The following is an 18,366-nucleotide window of genomic DNA, read 5'->3' as shown; positions in this document are numbered from 1 at the left end:
GTGCCACCCTGAGTAGAATGTCCCGTTTGTATAAGAAACCAGGCTGAACAAGCTAGAAGGAACAAGCCAGCAAGCAACATTCTTCCATGACCTCTGTGTCAAATCCTGCCTCCAGGTTCCTGCCTCGAGTTCTTGCTTTGACTTCTCTCAGTAATGGACTTGGATGGGGAACTTCAAGCTGAAGTAAATGCTTTCTTCCCTAAGTTGCTTTGGTTCATGGTGTTTTATCACAGCAGTGGAAAACCAACTAAGACAGGCCAAGAGAGTATCCTCCCCTAACCCAGTCTGAATCTGGCTTCTTTCCCTTGCACTAAGATGTCTTCGCTGTCCCTCTACCAGAGAGCAATGTCATGTACTCACTCATGTGCACTCTAGGAGTCCTCTCCACAGAAGTCTTACGATCAGAGACACCCAGTCAGTGTGTTGCCCTAGACTCCTGGCTTGGCCTCGAGGTGCAGGATATATCCTAACTCTGTGTAATGAGGAGAAGGGAAAGTGACCTCTGAGGTGGCTGAAACAGAAAGGAAAGTTAGGCGTTAGGAAACTGCAGGGTGACAGCACCTCCGAGCAGGGTGACAGAGATTTGTTCGTTGATTGGGAGGACGCTTTAACAATGGAAGGGAAAGCAAGACAGCGGTTCAGCGGGGTTCTGGGGAGCAGGGGTTGTGCACCTGCAAACCCATTTAGACATCAGCCTCACATTTCCTCGCTGATTACTTTGTCCTTGTTAATAGCCGCTGAGATTTCATTTTCCCCTCCACCAGTCCTAATTGCTCGACATAACAGTAGGCATCGTGGGAGCCACAAAGATGAATAATACCCAGACGCGGCCCTCGCTTCTTAAATACCTATTACAGGAGCAGCCAAGGTAACTTCCTGAGGATAAACTTGGTGCTGGGGAGAAAACAAAAAAACAACAAAAAATCCCACCATCGCGTTATGTAAGTTTCTATTTTAAAATCATCTGGTTCTAATTTGCTAACGTTTAACGCTTTCTAGCTAATGCCAAAAGCGCTACGTTTGATTTATGGAAATACTTCAGCACATTTTTCCATCGCGGCCTTGTACAATATAGTTACCACCCCCTTTTGTTATGGTTAGAAAGATTACGGGCCTTAAAACAGCCTCCTTTATGAGCTCGCCGATATTTTATCATAAAATTCCGTAAGCTGGAGTGAAGTAGTGTAGCAGCAGTATTTGGAGACCATTCCACAGGGTTCAACTTTATTTTCCTTTTTTTCCTATTTAACAAAATGCTCCATCTGGAAAGTGGATGCTCAAAAACTTTCACTATGCGGAACCACTTCTTTTCATGGCAGACAGTATTTTTTTTTTCTTTCTTTCTTTGGGGATGGTGGTGGCCGGGGCAGGGGTAGATGTTTAGACACGTGTCACACCAAGCTACACTGTGGTCCAAATAATAGCATCAACACCAAAGGGTAAAAGCTCGCACCGGCCCAGACTTCCTATACGCCATAGAGCGAGCCCTCAGAACATTGCAGGCAAATGGAGTGAACGTCAGAAAACCTTATAGGTACTGTTGGTGTCTGGGGTTCAGGAGGTCATGGCAGAGTGTGGCTCAGGCTGATGGGACCTTAGGCTGATGTGCATGCTCCAAGACAGGAGCAGATAGTTCCAGAGAGAGGCAAAGGCAGACCTACTCAGGCTCCAGGAATGAAATGTATTGATCTATTTTGTGATGCTAGGGATTGAATCCTGGGCTTTATGTTTGCTAGATAACTCAACCACTGAGCCACATCCTTAGTCCTTCAATAAGTTATATACAGACACACACAGATATAATATAGACACATAATATATTCACTTGTATTTATAATATAGACACAAATAAATATGTTATATATACACATATAACAAATACAACACACACACACACACACACACACACACACACACACACACAACACATACTCATTTTCAGGTGCTATAAACTTTGGGCCTCAAGCAGTTCTCTATCCCTGAACTCTGTTCCCAGCAGGATTGGGCCACTTTTTAGTTCTTCTAGTCTTAAGTTTAGCCATATGACTCAGCATGGTCATTTGTTAACCACCTCAAGACACTGTACAGAACAATCAAGGACTTCGAAGCACATTTTGGCCTAAGCCTTTCTGACGACGTGCAGGGTCCAGTTGAGGAAGCCATTCTTAAAGGTCACTGGACTCAGTGTGCTCTTTCGGTTTCTCTTCTCTGCAGGAAGTCAGGGTTTTCACTTCACACCCACAAAAACCAAGATGGCTGCCCAGGAAACTGCCCCTGCTCTGCCTGGCTCATGTAGCCCTTTAAAACGAAGAGGTTTTGTTTCTTCTCAAGCAGAGTTCAGGCAGCTCTTTGCAGTGACAACCTCCAAAAGGCATGGTGAGTAAGGATGCTGCCTTCCCAACAGTCTCTCTGTTTGCTTCAGGTGCTGGGACTCAAGCTGTGTGTGCTTAAGCTTCCTCTGCAGGGAGACTTTGTGACCAGCCGTGAGGTGGCCCGTGCTGTAGCCAAAATGTGCCTAGTCCCATCAAAGCTCATGTTGAGGCTCTGACCCCAGTGCAAAGGTGATAGGGCCAGTAAGGGGCATCACAAGGTCCTGCCCTCGTTTTCTCTCTCTGGAATGGGCTAGCCTTTGCCGGACTTCCACCCTCTTTCCTCCCTGCTCACACCTGCCTCTCCTCTGCCAGAGCTAAGCAGGGCCAGCCACCTGAATTGGACTTTCGGTACCCAACTCAACCTGACACACACACGCACTGTTGGGTTCCAGATATTCAGCTACAACAACATAGAACAGATTAAGACAGCATTCTTTCCATTTGTCCCTGGAAACAGTGTAAAAAGACATGAAAATTTAAAACAACAATCAAAAGAGAGCACCAGGACCTCTTTTTCCTTCTGGATTCTTCTTTGGAATGCTTGTCTTTTGGTATCAATTGTTGGGGTTTATCTGGTCTCCCTGACTCAGCTCCAGTTCCAGCCCCTTGAAATTCCATGCCGCCTCTGCTGATAAGTGTTCTGATCAGACCCAACCCACCTACTATGTTACCGCGGCACATCATGTGTCCCATTTGTAAATGCCATCTGTGCCTTTTGGCCAGCAAGTTCTTTGTACAAGAGTTGGCCAAAAGAGTAGTCAATTCTCTGATGTAGGCAATAGAAAATTATTTTTTAATTAATAATGATCTACATGCATAACATCCACCCTTAAATAGTATACATTCAGTTATTCTTACAGGGTCCACAGAGGTGGACCAAAGAATTTCAGGACACTTTCTTTACTTTGGAATGAGACTGCTTACTGGTCTGGGCCACTCCCTATCTGTATCCCAAGCCCTTGGCCACTAATCTCATTTCTGTCTAGAGACAGCTGCCACTTTGTGTTCAACTCAGTTTCAAGGCCGAACACAAACGGGAGGTTGGCTGTTAATTTTTTTCTGTATACTTAAAAATATACTTCAGATGCATGAGCACATGTACCCATCTAACACTTGACAAAGAAAATGAAGTGAAACAGCTCAACCAGACCAGAGAAATACAGAGAAGGAAAGCAAACTTTGTGGGCAGTGTGGGCAATGCTTTAAAGGACTTTCAGAAAGAAAAGAGGAATGAGGTTCAGCAGAGACGAGATGATGACTCCTTTGTACGCACCAAGGAGATGCCCCTGAGCCAGATGTAGCTAAGTGGTTACCCAACTTCCATTAAGACTCATCAGATAGGAGTTAATTATTCTACATCACAAATGCTGAAGGTGGTGATGGCCTAGATCAAGACCACACAGCAAGTACTCCACCGAAGCCTGGCATGGAGTTCAGTGCTTAATAATTTGGCATTGCCCTTGAAACTGTGGATGATCAAACTCGTGTGTGTGTGTGTGTGTGTGTGTGTGTGTGTGTGTGTGTGTGTGTGTGTTGGGGATCAAAGCCGGGACCTCGTGTACTCATGTATGCTACCAGAGTCTCCTACCATTAGCTACATTTCCAGCTTGTCCATACATCTTCAAACTGGTTAAGAAAAATAGTCCATTAAGGAAATTGTTATTTTACTGACAGTCACTAGAAAAATAGCAACAGGCACTGTGCTTCCTCCTCTGGCAGAGCAGACTGGACAAGACAGGAGTTCTGCTCTGCTAGCCTACTGATGACCACTGTGGCCCTATGTTCTTCACTGTGGAAGCTACAGGAGCCCTTGGCCTGCCACAGTCCTCAGTCCAGGCTTATCCTGATGGCCAGACTACAGAGGACCCTGAACTTCCCTGGTGTCTGAATCCCATTGATCTACCTCCTTTGTTCTGGGAACTTCCTTGCTGGGATGCTGAGGCCTCCCTGTCATCTTGGGAGGCCCAGCTTCTTGTACCTGGATCTCCCGGACATTCTGGTCTCTGAGGACTGGCCCAGTCTCTTGTGCCAAATCCCTGTCTCTCTTCTAGTTGATCTTTAAGCTGTGATGCTCTCCTGAGTTCCACTGGCCCCAGTCCTCCCGTTTAAGCTGTTTCTTCTAATCCAGGAGTCTTCCACAGTCCACTCTCCACAGAGCAGTGACTATGCTCTTGAGTTAATTAATATGTCAGTGTGGCAGGTGTACAGACATTTGGTTAAATGTTATTCTGGATGTCTGTCTGAAATGCTTTTGGATGAAATAGAGACAAGTCTGCAGACATTTGACATACAGATTATTCTCCATCATGGGCCTTCTCTAAAGCCTTGATGGCATCACTAAAACACTTACTGAGTCCTCTAGATTTCTATTTGACCGTGGATGATTCTCGTCTCATGTTGTAGAAGTCTCAGATGCCAAGATGTTTATGAAAGACAGGCAAGGCAGCAGGTTGTAGGAACAGGTTGCTAGAGGAGGCATTCTAAATCTTCTTTGGTCTGAAGTACTGCCAGGTTCTAGGATTTTTTTTCCTTTCACAAGTAAGCTTTGTTATATTGAAATGGTCTCCAATTTTAACAGTCAATGTGAATAGTTGTCCGTGTGGAGGAGTGTCCAGAAGACAGAGTCAAGCAGGCATCAAGGAGAAGAAGCCACATAAGAAGGCAAAGAGGAAATAGCTGACACTTGAAAAAAAAAAAAGAACCCTGGTTATGCATGGTCAGTCTGTCAGTCAGTCTGTCTGTCTGTCTGCCTGCCTGCCTGCCTGTCATGGCCTCTGTGAAGTAAATGTTGTGGTTTGCTGGCTCAGAGGATCCTTAGGACCATGTGACAAGCATAGTAGCCAAAGCCTAATCTAATTTGACACACCATGCAAAAGGGACGCTGGCTTTGCCAGGGTCACCACATGTCACCTCTCTCCCCCATTAGTCTCCTCCCCAGACTGGCTTCCAAGATCTCTTCTTCTCATCAGTGTCCTACCCATTAAAAGGGAAAAGATCTAGGTCTGTACAGTGTAGCAGGAAGGGACAAGCTGCTACAGCCAGGAAGGTTTCTGGTTACCCTCCCTCACATGCCATTCACTCAATGATTCCAGATATGCCCACTATGTCAAGCCACCATTTCAGCTTTATTAGGACAGGATAAGCACACTGGGGACGGACTGTGACTCCTGTCCTGAGATTGCAGAATTGGGTGTGGATAGCCCATTTCTCTTTCTTCACACACATCATTCCAGAATGGTTCGGCTCTCTGTCAGTTTAACGAGGCCCCTAAAGTGGACCTTCTTATTAGAGTTGAGAATAAAACCATACACCTGCAAATTTCTTCATGCCTTCAGCTGCAACCCTAAACTCCGAATCACGTGTAACAATTTAATTTCTCTAAGTATGGTGGCTGGACTTCCCATATGTGAAAATATCTCCTGAAGCTTGCAGTTGTAAGTCATCTTAAGGAAACAACAGGGTATGAGGTAAATAGCTGTTTAAGTTGGGTTTTAAAAAATACATAAGCTACAGTGAACAGAGTGAGTCCAATCCTATAAAAGCAAAGTCACATAAAAAGTGGTGGCTTTCCTTATATTCTTTCTATCCTGATTCTCTTCAACAAGATCTAAAACTATGTAATAGTCCCAGGCTGACATTTCAGGAAAAATAGTGGTTTGGGGCACCATAAATATGAGTTTGTTGTGGTAGTCCTTATCATTCATTTAACACCTTTCTCTTGTCCCTTGGCTAATGGGATGCCTACATTGGAGTCCAAGCACTGAGCTTTAAGAGACAGGGGACTTTGCAATCCCTGGTGGGGGGGGGGTGTGGGAGTTAATAGTGCCAACACAGCCAATCACATTGCAGAAGAAAATCACAGTCTTCCTGTGCAACTGCTGTACCCTGCAGCATCTATGGTTTACAGAGTTTATAGGTTTGTTTTCTTTTGTCCCCTTCCCCCCCTAGAAGGAGAGTAAGGCCCATAACAGAATTCTATTTGGTTAGTGAATGACAGAGGAATCAGTTCAGATGGGACTGCAGTGTTCCCCAATCAAATCCCATTCCCTTCCGCTCGCTGGACTCCTGCCTGCTGACGCCAGGCACTGATGCGCAGTTACTCTGGGGGGCAATGGTCTGATGGGGGGAACTGGAGGAGAGGCAATGCTGGGCTGATGTATGCTGACCTTTCCCCTTGGTGTCTAGAAGACGACCACCCCGTGAACTCTAGCTGCCCTTGATGGCTTGACACTGGGGACTTTGTACTGATTTATGCCTTGACCCGAGTGTGTGCTTCCCTCTGGCCCTGCTTGCTTTTCACATTAAATGTAGAAGTATAGCTGTGTGCTTCTGTGCCTGCCCCAGGGTCTCAGCCTGTGTCATTCTTGACTCCTGTCAGACACACATTGTATTTCATTCTTCCTGTGCTGTTTGGAGCTTGCATATCCTAGCCTGAACACTGCAGTTCTGTCTATCTCCCCAGGTTGGATCTTTCCTACTCTCATGTGTGGAAGCCAGGGACCAGCTTGCAGTTGGCAGTTTTCTCTTTCCTCCATGTGGGACCTGGGCATCAAACTTAGGTCCTTAGGCAGCGGTAAGCCCCTTTTCTCATTGAGCCTTCTTACTAATCTTGTCTCAGGACTCGGCGCAGTATCTGGGAGGCTAGGCCAGAGATGATGGGGCTTCTCACTTTCTCCACCCTGAGCGTGTCAGAAACTTTCCAGTTCACTGGCAGCTGAGAATACAAACACAAAAACCCAAAGGGCTTTGGCAGCTCTAAAGGGGCTGCCAATCGAACGAAGGATAGCATGGGACTATTTGAACCCAGAGTTTGTGCCCCCATTTCACACCAACTCATTTCTGATTTCTGCTTATACCGAGCGCCTTTCCGCAATCGGCATCCACAACCCTCAGCGGCCCTGGGTGGTCTCTTCTGTGCCGTTAGAGAGGAATATAAATTGCTGTACACACAGCTCACTCCCCCGCCTTCACAGATAGGCACTAAAACATGAATCACCACAAATGGGCGTTAAAGACCCTGGACATTAGAGTTGACCTTTTCCCATGTCCTCGGGATTTACTCCATTCCACGGTCAAAGAAGTGCTGTGGAAATCAGGAAGAAGGTGTGAGGACACAGCCATGCCTGTTCCCATCACTGCTGGCTTGAGGGAAGGGTTGCCACCAATGTGTGAGTTTGAAAATGATGAACTGAAGAAACCACTATCTCAGGAAGTAATACAGAAGGCCCTCATTTTAAAGATAAAGTTTATTTTGTGAGTAACTTGATTCTAGGGTAAAGTCATCCTAAGGAACAACATGAATTGTCCAACTTCCCTGAAAGCTCCCAACTTGTCTGTTTCTGATTTCATGTCTTATTTTGTCATTATCATTAACAATTATCCCAGACCAATTACTGTGAGCCATATGTACATGGTGCTAATATTCCAATAAAATGTAGGCCTAGACAGAAGTGCCAGGGATGTCTCTGTCTCTGTCTGTTTCTCTCTCTCTCTCTCTCTCTCTCTCTCTCTCTCTCTCTCTCTCTCTCTCTCTCTCTCCCTCCCTCTCCCTCCCTCCCTCCCTCCCTCCCCCTGTCTCCCCCTCTCTGTTTCTGTCTCTGTCTGTTTCTCTCTCTCCCTCCCCCTCCCCCTCCCCCTCTCCCTCCCTCCCCCTGTCTCCCCCTCTCTGTTTCTGTCTCTGTCTGTTTCTCTCTCTCTCTCTCTCTCTCTCTCTCTCTCTCTCTCTCTCTCTCTCTCTCTCTCTGTCTCACTGTCTCTTTCTCCTTGCTTTTTTCCTATGTTTTCACCAAGAAAGCCTCCCTTTGGGAAAATAAAACAAGCCTGCCGTGTCAGGTGTTTTCAGTGTTCTCCTGATGGTCGCCTAGGAACCAAACATTATCTTCTAGGGAAGCCGCAGGGACAAGAGAATGTTTAAGCTCATCTTAATGACCCGAGTCTTAGAAGCTTCTCCATTGTGAGGAAGCAGGGTGTGTTCTTTCTAGAGCCTCCAGACTATGCCAGGTTATGGTAAAAAAATGCAAAGATTTCAGTGTGATGGCTTCTTAACCCATTTGCTCATTCACAGAAGGGAGTAATCCCTGAGCTTACACAAATCACTCAAGTCAGGCCAAGCCTTCATGCTTCTTAACCAAAAAAAGGGGGCGGGGGGGGGGCAGGAGGTCCCCTTGCAGGACAGTGAGAGAGGAGATGTTTAGTGATGTCCAACAAGGCATCTCACTTGCAAGATTCTGGCCTCTTTCAGGAGGTGGGATGGGGCATGCGTCTTGTAGTGGCTGCTTTTTCTGAAAGTCAAACCGCATCAAGGTACATGCCTTCCTTTTTATTTCCTTCTGCTTGAAACATCCTGTAACTCCAAGACAACTGCCTCTCTCTCTCTCTCTCTCTCTCTCTCTCTCTCTCTCTCTCTTTCTCTCCCCCTTCGCACCCCCCTCCGTGTGTGTGTGTGTGTGTGCACACACACATGTGTAAGACTTTCTTTTAGATCTGCACTCAAGCCTGAATGTTAGAGGTTCAAAACCACTTTCTATTTCAATATTTTTGCTATTGCTCAAATACAAAACTTCAAGTGTGGAAAACCAGGGAATGGTTTTGGAATGTAATTATTTTTTTTCTGTGTGTGCATGCTAACAGCCTCCACAGTCCATTCCTTCTTCCCGGAGAGCACATGCAGACACACATATGCTTTAAGTCCAGCCTTCCATGAATTCTAGAAAAAGACTAAAATAGATTCAGTACCTCCCTCTAAGACGATAATGATGACTCTGGCACTCATAGCAGGAACATATAGTCAAAGGAGTAAATTCCACATAAGAGTTAGTTGTGCACAAGGGTAGAATCAAGGGATTCTGGAGGAGTCATTACTTAGATGTTGAGATAGAGTCTCCTTATTGGGCCCAGGCTATCTTTGAACTTGAAGCAATCATCTTTTTCTTATTAATCACATATTTATTTATTCATTGAAATTCATGCATGTATAAATGTATTTTGATCATATGCGCCCCTACTACTTTCAACTCCCTACGGACCTCCTATTCTGTCTTCTTCCTGGCTTCATGCCCTGTCACCACCCCCACCACCCCATCCCCAAATCCAATTATTGTTGTCTACATGTGCAGGCATATGGGTTCATCCAGTAGGGCATGGGCAACCTACCAGCAAACAAAAGTGACTCTCCCTCAACAACCATTTATAATCCTTCTTTGCTAGGCTCAGAGTTACTGTCCATGCTGGAATTCTGACTGGCTTGATCCTGTGCACAGCGGCGGTGCAGTGATGTTTATCAGCCATGTCATGTCTAAAGGGCAGCATTATCATAGCTCCCCTCCACATCCTTTGGCTCTTTCACTCTCTCTGGGCCTTCTGCTGCTGACCTGTGGATGAGGGACATTGATGTAGATGACCCACCTATGGTTGGACCCTCACGTCTCATCAGATCCTTGGGTGCTAGGATTATAGGTGCACACCACCACATCCTGCTCAGTGATACTTAGTGTTTTGGGATTTGTCATTTGGAACCAATAGTCTTGGCACCATCCAACTTTAACATAAGGCAGGTGGTTAAAGTTTGTGGGAAAAAATACAGGATAGCCTGTCCCATTTAGATTTCAGGTTAAACTATGACTGGCTCTCAGTATAATTATGTTCCCTAAAATACTTAGGGTTTATTTGTATAGAAAATTATCCTATCCTTGTCTCGAACTTGGCTTTCACTAGAGTCTTATATTTTCTGTTTGCTAAATATGGCAACTTTACCTGAGGTAAAGAATAGTAACGTTTGTAGCTAACTGAATGAGAGCAGAGCCATTCATCCCGAGATGGTAAAAACCTAATGCCGATTGTAAAGTTTTCCCAGCATGCCTGGCTTCTTCCCACCTGTACTCTACATCCTCTAAGAAGCCCAGTCTGTGTAATGTCAGGATGTTGGTATGGCCTTTGAGTTGCTATCCAAGGGTGTATCCCATTAGCTTTCACTGATGGCGTTCCAGTTGCAATGATTCTAAGCACATACAACTTGTTGAAAGTGGATGCTGGGTTGAGTCTCTGTTTGCAAGCATTTCATGAGTTCAGGGAAGGCTTGCATATCTCCAACTGGTGACAACTTACAGAACCATGAGCGAAAAGAATAAGATGTTAAATATTCCATGAGGATTGGAGATGAACGAAGAGTCAATAGAGGAGGGTCCAAGTATGGAGGGATGAGAGAGGTTCTTATAGACGATGATATTAGCTCACAGCATTCCATGTTGAGCAGTCAGAACCATCAATGAGACAGAAATCAGAATGTGTGCCCAAGAAAGTTTCCATTCCAACCTGAGAGGCAATGATCCATTCATTCATTTGTGTATTCAGCGGATACATGTCAAACTTTGAAGCACGAATTAGTGAAAAATTGTAAATGTGTAAAGAGCTATGAAGAAGAGACTCATGGTGCTATGAGGTGTATGAAAAATGCAGTGGGGGTGGAGACCACCAATGATTGAGTTACATTGTGAATGGAGAACAGAATTAATGAGATGACAAGAGAGTAGTGAGAGCCTTAGGGGAGGAGAATACAGAGCAGATGAACTTGTCTGCATCAGGAAGACCCTAGTGCTGACAGGACCAGGAGCATCCAAGACCAGTTGTGACTGAAACATAGGGATTGTGGTGGGACGGTAGATTGGAAGTGTTAAAGCTCTGAACACTTTGACACCTGCTGGGAATTTTATCTTAATTTTCAGGGCACGGTGGAGCCCTGTATTTAAATGGGGAGGAAGAGCATCGTGTGGGCAGGGAAGGTTATGATGTAGGAAGGTTAAAGGGACATAGACAAGAAGAGGGAGAGAAGGCTCTGAGGGTTCCCTGAAACGGTGCCTTCTTGTTCCCAGAACAATATTGCAAGGAGAAATGCTAGAAAGGCATTGGGGGTAGGCATCTAAACAGGACCAATAAGGGAAAGAGGGGGACCCAGGATGAAACTGTTACTTTCCCCTTCTATGTAGCTTGGTCTTCTGTCTTTCCCAGATGTTCAACTCTTGTCTTTCCTGGATGTTCTTTGTTCTGCCAAGGTTCACACTCACTGATCTTACACTGACCACCAGCATCCCTGTTATGGAAAAGTAGCCAAATATCTGAGAGTCAAGTAGGTAGGGAGTAATGACAGTTATTGGGAAAGCAACACACTGTTTGTCATCTCTCCATACAATAGAAGTAGCTCCATGGGGACTCTGATCAGTATGTAGGTGGACCCTGGGGCTTAGCTTAGCACAGTAAGCAGGATTTCACAAGCTACAGTTCTGGGTTCGGCTGGAGGGTGGTAAGGCATGGAGCAGGGAACAGCCTGAGTCCAGCAGCACCCACAGGGCTATGCCAACCTCAGCAGGCCAGGGGAAAGAAGGCAGGCTGGCTCACGTGCCAGCTACTCTGTGTCCTTCATAACAGTCCAAGCTCTGGAGACAGAGTCAGAGGGAGAAGATCAGCTTCTGAATCTAGACTGCTCCTGTTGAGATTGTCATCACTGGCCCCCTTTCTGCCAAGTGTATTTGTAATAATGGGCAGCATAGTTCTAGAACTCTTCACCTACTTGTGGCAATTCTCCTGCCCACACTTACTCCACAGAGGCTCCTCTGCCTTTGCTGGCTGCATTCACAAAAGGATTGCTCAAAAGTGAGGGTTCTGGTGTATGTCGGGGGCAGGTGTTTGTGAGGCGATGCCCAGGTATCTGTGTGCTTATGGCTATAGGGGTCAGAAGGTCAACTTTATTTCTGAAAACAGGGCCTACTATTGGCCTAGAGCTTGCCAATTAGACTAGGCTGGCAGGCTAGTGAGCCCCAGGGATCTGTCTCTTTCTCCCCAGTGTGTGCTGTACCTGGCATTTTTGTGTGGATTCGAGTTATTGAACTCAGGTCGTCATGCTCGCTCAGCAAACGCTTTACCAACTGGGCTATCTCTCAGCCCATCTTCCACAGCATTTTGGTTTAGTGAGTTTAGATCATGTATTAATACTTAACTACAACTCTGGATTTAACAGGGGCTTTGCCGTGATTTGTGGTATCAAGAAATAGGAATCTACTTACGTGGCATTGTATCTTTGGCGCAATCTTAGAGAAGCCTCCAGCTCCCAGTGGACAGCATACATCTATGGTGAGGCACAGTACCGATATCCTTTCTCTGTCTTTCTATCTCTGTCTCTCTGTTATTAGTCCCCTGACCCATCTAATAGACTCGTGTCCTTGAGCCCATCTAATATCAGTACGCGATGCCTTTGTGACTAGGCTATTGGGAAAGAGACAGAGCGCAGAAGGCAGAGACCCCATGACAGCTATGTGAGTGCATGTCACTGAGACCCTTTTCTAAATGAACCCCACGAACCCAAAGTCCGCAATGAAGACAGACTCCGACATCACACCAGTGTTTTTGAGCATACGTAGCCATTTTCTTAATGCTACTAACCTTTCACAGACTTCAGAGCATTGGGCTATGGGATGCTCTGAGGTGGCATCTGCCAGGAAGGGAGGCTTAGAGCCTCACAAGTCACATGTCTTGAACATCAGCATTTTTTTTTTCTTGACAGCGTTTGGGCCTGGTGCCTCAGCTGGCTCTTCTGGAGAAGGTGCGAACGCTCTTCTCTGAACTTTGCTTAGTAAGTCTGACGCTCTTGTGTTCTGTATCAAGAATTGGAAGGGAAGCGGTTTTGTGGTTCCTCTCTTCCTTTCCTTTTGTTTTTTCATCAAAATTTCACGTCACTTGAAGATTTTGTGACCTGTTTCAGAGGGCATTACACCGCCCAAGTTCTCTCGGTAGCAGGACCGAATGTTGCTGTCTGAAGGACCACAGGTCATGAAGGCCATGACACATTGGTGACTGTGCAAGGGACGTTTTTGTCAGTGAGGAGGTTGGGGGAGAAGAGCAAGGCAAATAGATGCCACCAGAGGGTGATGGCCCTTGGGTGGCAGGACTCATCAGAGCTGATTATGTCTCAAAGTGAGGCGAAGCTCATCAAAGGCCAGGGTGGGGGGCGTTAGGCTATCATTGCAGTCTCAGATATGGCCTATGTTGATCTTGTTAGAGGAGGAGGTGCTGTAACCTGTGGGCTCTTAGTGATGCTTGTGGCTTTCTGTGGGGTCAAGTAAAATGGCTGTGGGCAGAACTGAAAGGGTCCTAGAGGGACTCATGAGCAACTCGGAGTAATTACTGTTCAGGATCAGAGCTGACTTCAGAGTGAAAAGGGAACCAAGTGAGAAAGTTGTTTCTTCTCCCCACTCCAGTCACCCCAGGCATACTGAGAAGCCTTGCAAAATAGGAGCCTCAGGTAGCCCCAGGGCTTCTTGTGTTGTGTCTTATCTCAGAGCTAGGAAGGAAGAGCTGTTTGGCAAGAGCAAGACACCTGAAAGGACAAATGCCTGAAGCGGCTTAGTCAGACACTTGCTGGAGCTCACTGTCTCTAGAAGACCCTGCAATCTCGGAGGCCACCTAGAAGATGGGCAGAAATGGCTACTCCCAAGAGTCTTTAAAGCAAGTAATTTTATAATCTGCAAAAGCAATGGAACCATACAAGACACACACACACACACACACACACACACACACACACACACACACACACATACACATACACACACTGCTGTGTTTTGTTAGTTTGTGTGTGTGCCTGCACGTGTGCACACACATGCATGGGCACCTGCCTTAACCTCCCAAACATTGGGATTATAGGCGTTTGGTGTCATATAGGGCTTGAGAGCTTGACGTGGTAGAGGACACTTTCAAGGTGAGCTTGGTCTTATCCCCTAACATCAGTCTTACAAAAGAGTTGAGCCCAATTTTATTGGTATGTTGTGTAATAATTGAGTCTAAGATCTCCAGACGCAAATAATTATTTAATGAAGTGGACCGTGTATGCAATGAAATGTTGTTGGCCTACTCAGAATTCAAAGTCAAAGACCCCAAATCCCCAGCTGTCTAACACACACACACACACACACACACACACACACACACACACACACTGGGGCGTGGGGGGGGGGAGAAATCCAAACAACCAAACCTCTTAGGAATATTTAATTCCCGTCAGTGACACCCTAGCACGTATGACACCTTACCACATTCCCTGCAGTAACCTCAGCTTGTCCATCTGCCTGCCTCCGTGCTGAGGTTATACCATTAGGGCTTCACAGCATGCAACTTTTGCTTTTAAATACAGACAACCCCAGAAAGAACTAAATCACCATTAATTATGTTACATTCTAGAATATATAAAATAGTTCAGCCTGCCTAGTATAATGGGATCATGTATAGGAATGGGTTCAGAAATATGTTAGTAGGTTTACAGTAATCCCCAGAGTACCAAACATGGGTTAAGAAGTTTCCACAAGTCTCTCTGCTCTCCCTCCCGCAGCTGGTTTCTACCCCAGTGCATCCAGAATTCCTGGAATAAAACCACCTGGACAGGCAGCACAGAGAAGCACTTAGAGGATGGAGTTTAGATTCAGGTGGGTTTGGTTTTGTATCCAGACAGTGCTGTAGGAAACTTTGTGCCTTTGGGAAAATGGCTGAATCATTCAAGCCTCCATGTACTGCTCCTTTGTGAGGAAGGGTTGAACTTTAATAGGGCATTGTCAAGGCTGAAAGAGACAATGAATGTAAAGACCTAGTAAGTAAACACGGGTGAACAAACATGAGGAAATGATGCTAAAATAAGGGTTTCTTGCCCCACACATTGCTAGCATGGCCCTGGGCATTTAATGACCAGGACTGACTTACTGAACAGAAGTTATAATCATTATAGTTATAGTAGGTGACAAATCCTATATAATGTGCTGGTTTTTGGTACCTTGGTAACCTAGCTGAGGACAATATTGAAGCAGAAGGAGGAGAAGGAGTAGGAAGAAAAGGAAGAGGAGGAGGAAGCAGAATACAAGACACAGAAAGTTTGCTAATCAAAGAAGAAAGACTATTTCTGCTTTTTAAGGGTGTGTTTTCACACCTAGTCATTTTCAGTACTAAAAGAGTGCTTGATGGTGTGTGTGTGTGTGTGTGTATGTGTGTATGTGACTGAGTGTATCTGTATATACATGCATGTACAAGTGTGTATATGTGCATGAATGTGTGCATACCTGACTGTGTATCTGTGTACACATGCATGTGTGTATACACCAATGTTTCTATGTGTGTGCATGCATGAGTGTGTATCTGTGTACACATGCGTGTGTGTTATAAAAGAATTCCCTCTGAGATTAGCACTCCCTAATTTCCAAATTGCAATCATGCCTTTGTTGGCTCATTGTGGTGACAGAATACAAAATGTTATGAATTATTTTATAATCACTATAAAGTGGAGCCCATTTGGAAGAGTAAGTGCAGATGTGGCATGTGACTTGTGGTGGCTTGTGGTAGTTTTCATTTTGGCAGGATTCCGGCGGCTGAGGTCCCAAAGTCCTAGAAGGCTGCTATTAGCAGTACTAATGAGTAGACACAAATGTCCTTTTGTGTAGGTTTCCTCAGTTTACCTGCCACTTTCAGATTCATTGTTGTCTTTGATTTATATAAAACCTCACAGCACTAGCACTATAAGGGCAGGTATTATCCCCCTTTCACAGATGGCAAACACCAAGCCTTTAGGAAATTTAATAACTTTGGCAATGACCCTGCATAGCCAGGATTTGTACCCAGGTGTTCGACTTTTGGGACAGAGTCTCACTGCCCTAAATTGGCCTCGAACTCACAGAGACCCACTTGCCTCTGCCTCCCAAATGCTGGGACTGAAGATTGTCGCCACCACACTTGGCTTGAACTCGGGTCTCTGCAGTCTTTAGTGTATGATAAAATGCAATAATGGAAGTAAATTGATAACACTTCATAAGCTAATAGTCACCTTCCCATCTCTCTTTCAAGTCAAGTTATCTGACTCATTTTTTAGCTTGTTCCCTTGACACACGTTGCGGCCCCTTTCTTTACCCTGCATCATGTAAGGCATTAGAAGTGCAAAGATAAACATTCTATCAAGGAACAGTAAACCTGAACCTTGCTTTTGAAAAGCACACAACCACTTTTTAGTAGGTGTCACTATTCATTTTTATAGTAGCAACGCTAGTAAGGTATTTAATTTTAATTTAATTTTAAATTTAATTAAATTTACTATTTAATTGAGTAGGTAAATTATAAGTTTAATTTTCCTAATTAAAACTTGAGACAGTATGGGCAGTATGATGGCCTTTATGACAACAGGCAGAAATGCCAAGAGCTTGAATCACAGTGAGTCTAGGCTCTAAGGCTGTCATTAGAACATCCATATCACTTTTACCTCAACATCTGCAGTCTCTACAGACCTGCAAATCCATTTGGGGAAAGACCACCTTGGCCCAGTGCCAGAGTACGTGGAGGACCACATGTCATTATTGCAGTGTGAGAACATTCTGTGTCACCTCAAGGTCATCAAATTTGCAATTCGATTTTGGAGAATTGTTCCTTCTGGAAATTTCTACCTTAAGCATCTCTTAACATTATTTGACTTCCAAACATTTAAAAAATAGACAAGATAAAAGCTATAAGCATCGTGGGACATTATCCAGTGAGACATATTAGACGATATATCTAGATCAGATCTGGAAAGGTCTGTGGTAGTGAAACCCTTCGGTTTGTTGGTCCACGGTCTATTTGCTGTCAGCCTGGGATGTGTAAACTTAGCTCTCAAATTGCCTCAGAGACTCAGGGGAAAATTAAGAAATCTCTAAACAGAGCAAAACCAAACAAAACAAAACCAGCACAGGAGAGGTTCTGCTTTAAAAGTTTACTTTTTTTTTTTTTTTTTTTTTTTGGCATTTTGGAAATGCTGGCAGCTACTGGGGTGACAGATTGGTGGTCACATTCTACCTGCCTGGCTAACTATTTGATCTCTCATACCAGTCTAGCCTTTTAACTTGTGCAACCCAGAGTTTACGGGTCTCAAGTCCCCTCCCTGCCCTGAGGTGCAAACACTCAACTTTTCCTTTCTGGGGAAAACTCAGGCTTTGTTCACTTTCCCAAATTTTCTGTTGGAAGCAAACCTAGGAATTTATATGTGGCTGGAGAGAGAGAGGGAAAGAGGGAGAAAGGGAGGGAGGAAGAGAGGGAGAGAGGGAGAGAGGGAGAGAGGGGGGGGGAGGGGGCGGGGCATGGTTAGGACTGCTCTGGAATTTAGATAGCAGCCTGGGTCCACAGCTTCTATTTGGCCTCAGTTGTCATTCCAGGATAAAGTTCTTGGAGAAAAACATTTCTATCCACACAGGAAACAAAAGGAGAAAACTTGGGTACCAAGAGAATAAACCCAGAGAAAGCTGGGAAATACTGGACATGGGAGAGAAGAAGCAGATGGATGAACAGAAAATCACAGTAACTAGGGTTCTGGGTAGGCATGGCTTCATAAATTATCGAGTCTGCTTCGTGAAACCAGACGACATTTAAAATGCAAAATGGTAGCGTTCACATGTAAAGCCTGAGCCAAATTCTCACTCAATAAAATTTGATAGAAATTGTCTTAGAGAAAAACAATTCTTTTGTTTCCACTCGTATTCCTGAGGGCTAAAACTTGGGGTGACTGGTGTTTTAATAGAGAATTGAAAGGAAATGAACAATAAGTCCTTGGCTAATTCTTAATTCTTATTTCATGATATGATGGTAAGTGTTGTTTTTTTTTCTTTAAAGTCCATTTGAAAGTTATTAAAATAGACATTCAGTGTCAGTCACATATTCCCTCTAAACCATCGTTTGAAGTCATTTAACTCAGAGAACCAGGCTGGGTTTTGTAGCTTTGTTTTGGTAAGAGGGATTTTTTGAATGTAAAACGATTCAAAGAGGTTCGAGAGTCTGGCTTGCATGATTAATAGTCTGCAGGAGATATTAGGAATCCAGACAGACTGAAGGCAAAATGCCTTTGCCTTGTAGACCGTCTGCATTCTGCCCTCCAAGGATTCTGCATACTTAGTCACTCTTTCAATCCAACTGTCTTTACCAGGCCAGGCTTCATTGGATTAGAGAGTAG

At 44.8% G+C, this 18,366-nt stretch overlaps 1 protein-coding gene and 1 long non-coding RNA gene across 6 annotated transcripts in view; one reads left to right on the top strand and one right to left on the bottom strand.

Moving 5' to 3' along the window:
* The window catches only part of Nedd9 (neural precursor cell expressed, developmentally down-regulated 9), a 179,050-nt gene that overhangs the window by 60,269 nt on the left and 100,415 nt on the right, over positions 1-18,366 (bottom strand). The window lies entirely within an intron of this gene.
* Positions 11,940-18,366, top strand: part of LOC102548345 (uncharacterized) — a 34,340-nt gene continuing 27,913 nt past the window's right edge. For both annotated transcript variants that reach the window (XR_015641226.1, XR_015641227.1), the window contains exons 1-5: positions 11,940-12,068; positions 12,382-12,494; positions 12,925-12,993; positions 13,700-13,865; positions 14,746-14,839. This is a non-coding gene — a long non-coding RNA (uncharacterized LOC102548345). The remainder of the gene's footprint in view (positions 12,069-12,381; positions 12,495-12,924; positions 12,994-13,699; positions 13,866-14,745; positions 14,840-18,366) is intronic.

This window comes from Rattus norvegicus, chromosome 17 (assembly GCF_021556685.1).
Source record: "Rattus norvegicus strain SHRSP/BbbUtx chromosome 17, alternate assembly SHRSP_T2T, whole genome shotgun sequence".
NCBI classification, from domain to species: domain Eukaryota; kingdom Metazoa; phylum Chordata; class Mammalia; order Rodentia; family Muridae; genus Rattus; species Rattus norvegicus.
The sequence above is the reverse complement of the archived record's forward strand: the minus strand, read 5'-3'. Positions and strand labels throughout refer to the sequence as shown.